We start from the raw sequence: 6,747 nt of genomic DNA, 5'->3' as shown, positions 1-6,747 counted from the left end.
TTTTCTGTGTGTGTACTAAGGCTGAAACAGAAGGACTGGGGTGACAGCGGTAGGATTGCTGGTGAGTGCATGTGGACAGCCTGTGATTGCACTGATAAGCCTTGTTAAAGTATTCATGTGAAAATCTACCAGTCAAAATGGAGAGATTTAGGGCAATTCTAGGTCCCCAAGACTAGTGACTCTGACATTATTCAAAGTTGACTAGGTCGGGTGTGATGACTCACACCTGGAATCCCAGCACTTTGGGAGGTCGAGGCAGGAGGATTGCTTGAAGCCAGGATTTCGAGACCAGCCTGGGAAACATGGCAAAACCCAGTCTCTACGAAAAATACAAAAATTAGCTAGGCATGGTGTCATGCATCTGTAGTCCCAGCTACCCCGGAGGCTGAGGTGGGAGGATCGCTTGAGCCCAGGAGTTTGAGGCTGCAGTGAGTCATGATTGTGCCATTGCACTTGAGCCTGGGTGACAGTGCAAGACTCTGTCTAAACCAAACTAAAAGACAGTTTGACTCAGCCTTCCACAGGCTTCTGAGCCTCCCAGAGTGGGAGCTGGCCCAGTGTGTACGGCTCCGGGCATAGCTGCAAGCAAGGGCGCCTTCATGAGCCGTGTTGTCGGAGCCAAACTGCCCGGGTCCAAATCCAGGCCCCACCGCTTACTTCCCCTGTGACCTTGAGCAAGTCAGCTAGCCCTCAGGGCTATGATTTTCTCTGTAAAATGGGGATAATAGCAGCATTTCCACTGCAGAGACCTGAATAAGTAAAGCGGTTAGCACCGTGCCAGGCTCACAGCACTCTGTAAATACGAGCTATAATGATTAGGGGTTCAAGTTCTGTGTTGCTCAGCTGTCTAGCTCACTGAAGGCTAAAGACCCAATGCATTAATTGCTTAAAAATTTGTCATAATTGCTTGGGACTTTTTTTTTTGAGGCAGAGTCTCACTCCGTCACCCAGGCTGGAGTGCAGTGGCGTAATCTTGGCTCACTGCAACCTCTACCTCCTGGGTTCAAGTGATTCTCCTGCCTCAGCCTCCCAAGTGGCTGGGACTACAGGCACGTACCACTACACCCAGTTAATTTTTGTATTTTTAGTAGAGATGGGGTTTCACCATGTTGGCCAGGATGGTCTTGATCTCTTGACCTCGTGATCCACCTGCCTCGGCCTCCCAAAGTGCTGGGATTGCAGATGAGTCACCGTGCCCAGCCTGGAACTTTTCATTTACATGCTGCAAAGATGATTTGTGCATGACATGGTGGAGGTTTTCGAGCAACCTTGTTCCCATTTCTGAGCACGCGCAGGGATCCCTTTGGGGTACTCACTGACCACTCCCAGAGGAGCCACGGCTCTGTCTGGACTGTGTATGGGGAGGGCGTGGCAGGTGACATGATGAGATGTACAGGGTGGAAACCCTCAGGACAGAGGTGTGCTGGAAAGTTCACAAGGCACAGTGGCTGCAGACCCTCTCCCGCCCACCTTAGAATTCCGAATGTGTTTTCCTCAGTCAGTCATTGCCCAGGTCTGCTGTTCCTCATAGTGTTTCTCAGTGCCTCATTCTGTACATGAAAAATCCCAGTAAAAATCGAGAGGGGAAACAATGCAAAATAGAACCGTATACTCAAAAATGGTTAACATGACAAATGGTATGTTTTACAACAATTAGAATAATTTTTAAAAACCGCAATTATTAAAAAACCGAGTAGGAGGGACCTAGGGACCTCTGTTCATGATTAGACATCCAATTTAGAGAGGTCAGGGTCAGGGAAGCTCCCTGCCAGGAGTCCAGTCCTTTTTTTCCCCTTTTCTCTGCTGGGTGGGTAGGTTTTAAAACTCCACTAGAATTGAAATGCTTTTGCTTCCTGCCCTGACCCCGCCCAGAGGCCCCAGGTGGGTATCAGGCTGATTGTTCCTCAAGGCAGGGGCCTCCCTCCTGGGAGATTTGGGGCAGCTCTTTGAGATCCCTCTGCCTTTGGCAGCATCACAGTCGTGGGCGTGGGAGAGCAGGGAGCCCGCCACTTGCCTCGGCCTGTTCATGCATGCCCGAGTCTGGCTGTCATCCCAGCCGCCCTGGCTGCTGTCCCTCGGTCTTCCTGAGGGCCCCTAGGCCTTCCAGGCATTGTCTTGAGCCACGAGCTGGACGGGGAGGACCTGGGTATGCGGGGGAGCTGGCGGGTGGTGAGAGCGCACCGCTGCCTCTGCGCTGCGCAGCTGCGGCCCCGGCCAAGTGCAGACCAGAGAGCCGAGGACGAACCCAATCCTGCCCTGCCCTCTGCTGGGGACCCAGATGCTGGCTGGCCCCGAGCTCCGGAAGCAAAGGGGGCCCCACCAAGCCAGGGTCCTCAAAGGGGTGCGTCTAGTCCCCAAGGCCCCCGTGCAGGCTCTTAGCCGTCCCCCGCGCAGGGGCCCCAGGGTTTCTCGCCGGCCTGCCACGCCCTCTGTGCGGGCTCAGGCTGGCACGTACCCAGCCATTCTAGGTGGCTAGGACTGTGCTCTCTTGCCTAAGGGCCAAGTGAGCGCGAACTGTCCGCCTGGGGTGGCGGCTGCTGCAGGCTGTGCCTTCCTGGGCTCCTTTGCCGACATTGCCATGCCCCGTTTCCTTTCCAAAGCACAGGTCTCAGCACCCGCCCACTATCAGTTCCCCTTTGTTGCAAGAGGCTCTGAAGGGCCCTCCTGCATCCAGACCATTCATTCCCATCTGACTTTGCAGCCCAACAAGATCTTTCCAGAACATTAATTTGATTCTGTCATGCCCTGGCCTGACCTCCTTCAAAGTCCCTCAGTTGCCAAGAGGGTCATTACAAAACTCAGCATGAAATACAAAGGCCTTCAGATCTGGGTCCTGCTTCCCTTCCACCTTCCACCCCAGCCTTATGGTCTCTTAGTCCCTCATCTTCCCGTCCTGACAAGAGGCGAGGCCTCTGGAGCCACACAGCTGAGTCCTCTCCCAGCTCCACTGTTTGACTTTGGCTGAATTCATTCTCGCTCTCTCATCTCACTCTGTAGCCCAGGATGGAGTGCAGTGGTGTGATCTTGGCTCACTGCAACCTCCACCTCCCAGGTTCAAGCAGTTCTCCTGCCTCAGCCTCCCAAGTAGCTGGGATTACAGGTACATATCACCACGCCTGGCTAATTTTTTTGTATTTTTAGTAGAGATGGGGTTTCCCATGTTGGCCAGGCTGGTCTTGAACTCTTTTTTATTTTTGTCTTTTATTGCTTTTTGGTCTTGAACTCTTGATCAGGTAAATCCTCTTCTGCCGTGGCCTCTCAAAGTGCTGGGATTACAGGTGTGAGCCACGTTGCCCAGCCCCTGAGTGTCTTTTCTTGCTTCAATTTTATCTATAAACTGGGGATAGCAGTAATATGCTTCATAGGGTTGTTGTTTATATTATTTGTATATATCCTATATACAAATAATATATATAAAGCACCTAGAACTGTATCTGGCACATAGTAGGCATTTTGTGTGTTAGCCAACATTATTCATTGAAAATGTGGGGGATCTCACTTCGTTGCCCAGGCTGGAGTGCAGTGGCTGTTCACAGGAGTGGTCATGGCTGACTGCAGCCTCAAACTCCTGGCTTCAAGGGATCCTCCTGCCTTAGCCTCCCTAGTAGCCGGGACTACAGGCACGTGCCGCTGTACTTGCTGCAGTGTCTTCCCTTTGACTTCAACTTCTGTTAATCCAATGGCTTGAAGAGCCATTCGAGCAACCTATCCAGCAACCTCCAATCAGTTCCTTGATCGTACGCAACCCCAGTGACCTTCACTTCCAATTTACCCAATCCACCCCACTCATGACCACGCCAGAACTGGCCAGCACTTACACTAGAACTGTTTCAAAATCTTACATGTCAGTATTCCACCTTCTGGAAGCACCTATCTATCCTTCCAGCTCTCTTAATGTAAACAATTTTTTTTTTTTTTTGAGATGGAGTCTCACTTTTGTCCCCCAAGCTGGAGTGCAGTGGTGCAATCTCAGTTCACTGCAACCTCTGTCTCCCGGGTTCAAGCGATTCTCCTGCCTCAGCCTCCTGAGTGCTGGGATTACAGGTGCCTGCCACCATGCCCGGCTAATTTTTGTATTTTTAGTAGTGACGGGCTTTCGCCAGGTCGGCCAGGCTGGTCTCGAACTCCTGACCTCAGGTGATCTGCCCACCTCAGCCTCCCAAAGTGCTGGGATTACAGGCATGAGCCACCATGCCCGGCCATAAACAATGTTTTATTTTATTTCCTCATTTTATTTCCAGGTTATCCAGTTTTTTGGCCTCTTCCTTTCTCTTACTATCAGATCTTTCTAGCTTTAAAAAATTTTCCTACTGAGTTTATACATTACTGATCATTTGAACTCTTATAAACTTCTTTAATTCTCTTGTACATCCTTTTCCTCATTTATTCCCTTTGTTTTTTTTTTTTTAAACTGGTAATCAATTTATTCAAATAGCTGCCTTTTTTTTTTTTTTTTTTTTGAGACCAAGTCTCACTCTGTCACCCAGGCTGGAGTGCAGTGGCACCATCTAAGTTCAGGCCTCCTAAGTTCAGGCAATTCTCCTGCCTCAGCCTCCTGAGTAGCTGGGATTACAGGCGTGTGCCACCACGCCCAGCTAATTTTTGTATTTTTAGTAGAGACAAGGTTTCACCATGTTGGTCAGGCTGGTCTTGAACTCTTGACCTCATGATCCACCTGCCTTGGCCTCCCAAAGTGCTGAGATTACAGGCGTGAGCCACCGTGCCCGGCCAAAATAGCTGACTTAAGCATCTGCAGTGGTGACTTCCACCTCATTCCTGGCTCAATATTGATGGAAGTCACCTGCTTATCAATCTCAGAAGGATTGTGCAAGTCAGTGAGTCGCTTGTGGATTCTCATCTGGCAACAATCTCATGTCTTAGAACCTTCACCACAAGGAGTTTTTCTTGTAGTGATTCTCAAAGTCTTAGCATTCCAACCGGTCCTTTCACGTTGAGATTCTTTTCCTTTGCTCCTCTGATCACGTCGGCACACACCTTCTCCAGGGATTTTATGTTGCGGCTCGTTAGAGTGACTGGAATTCGGTGAATTGCCACCTCCAGCTCCCCGGGTGTTTTTCTGGTATCCTTAAAAGCCATGGCAGCTGTGGGCTTCCTGACCGACTTGTTCCTCAGTGAGAGCACACAGCGGTGAGTCAGGAGCGTGTGGACCAACAACCCGCAACAGCTACGACCACGTCTTCCTCAAAGAACCCCTCATTCATTCTCTCAGTAAACATCCACTGAGTGCAGGGACTGTGTCGGGGACGAGGACACATGATCTCTACCCACAGAGCTTAGGGTGGAAGGCGGCAAAAGCACATTTAAAATTCTACAATGATAAATCGAGAAAAATGCTGGGGAGAAAGCGCCAGGCTGCCAGGATGGAGAGTGACGTGGGAACTGGAAGAGGGGTCTGCAGGGGTGCTTCAGAAAAGGTTCTTTGAATGTCACCAAACTGAGGCCACATGGAAACTTGGACAAAGATGGTTTTTGTTTGTTTTCAGGAGAAAAGCGTTGGGATTGAAACAGTTCCAGAGTTAGTAAAAGTGGACCAGGTGTGGTGGCTCATGCCTTCAATCCCAGGACTTTGGGAGGCCAAGGTGTGTGGATCCCTTTATTCTAGGACCTGAAGACCAGCCTGGGCAACATAGTGAGACCCCATGTCTACAAAAATTTACAAATTAGCCAGGCATAGCAGCACGTGCTTGTAGTCCCAGCTACTGGGGAGACTGAGGTGTGAGGATCACTTGAGCTCTGTGTGATCGCACTTCCGCACTTCAGCCGGGTGACAGAGTGAGACCCTGCCTAAAATAAAACATAATTAGTAAAAGTGACAAAGTGGAGGGCCAGGTAGACATAGAGATGGTTTGCACAGACTCTGTTCTGGCAATTTAGATGGGGGAGCAGAGAAAATGGCAGATACTAGAGCCGCAGGACTGGCTCCTTGTTAAATTAAGAATTTAGGACCAGGTGCAGAGGCTCACATGTGTAATCCCAGGACTTTGGGAGGCTGAGGCGGACGGATCACGACGTCAGGAGTTTGAGACCAGCCTGGCCAACATGGTGAAACTCTGTCTCTACTGAAAACACAAAAAATTAGCTGGGTGTCGTGGTGGGTGCCTGTAATCCCAGCTACTTGGGAGGCTGAGGCAGGAGAATCGCTTGAGCTTGGGGGGCGGAGATTGCTCGGATTACAGGCACGTGCCACTAGCACCTGGCCGAGATTACACTCCATCCCTGGCAACAGAATGAGACTCCATCTCAAAAAAACAAAACAAAAAGCTAAGAATTTAAAAACATGACAACAGAGTGTGAAACCAGGCACAGGGCCCCATGTGTCTGCAAAGGTCTCATGCCTGTCAGGCTGGCTCTGACAGCATGCCTGTGTACCAGTGAGAATTTGTCAAAAAGAGGTGTATTGATTATATTGGAGGGAAAATAACCAAAGACATGAAATTTGGGAAAGACAAAAGACAAAGAGATGGAGAGGCTGGGTGCGGTGGCTCAGGCCTGTAGTCCCAGCACTTTGGGAGGCTGAGGTGGGGGGATCACTTAAGCCCAGGAGATTGCGACCAGCCTGGGTGACATGGCGAGACCCTGTCTACAAAAATAAAAATAGCTGGGCATGGTGACACGTGCTTGTAGTCCAGCTACTTGGGAGGCTGAGGTGGGAGGATTGCTTGAGGCCAGGAGGTTGAGGCTGCAGTGAGCTATGATTATACCACTGCACTCCAGCCTGGGCTAAAG

At 50.3% G+C, this 6,747-nt stretch overlaps 1 pseudogene; it reads right to left on the bottom strand.

The window, feature by feature from the left end:
* Positions 1-4,742: 4,742 nt before the first annotated feature.
* LOC100401304 (small ribosomal subunit protein uS10 pseudogene) lies at positions 4,743-5,097 on the bottom strand (annotated as a pseudogene).
* Between the last annotated feature and the right edge of the window lie 1,650 nt (positions 5,098-6,747).

This window comes from Callithrix jacchus, chromosome 13, assembly GCF_049354715.1.
Source record: "Callithrix jacchus isolate 240 chromosome 13, calJac240_pri, whole genome shotgun sequence".
NCBI lineage: Eukaryota > Metazoa > Chordata > Mammalia > Primates > Cebidae > Callithrix > Callithrix jacchus.
Note: the sequence above shows the minus strand (reverse complement) of the source record. Positions and strands in the feature narration are given on the sequence as shown.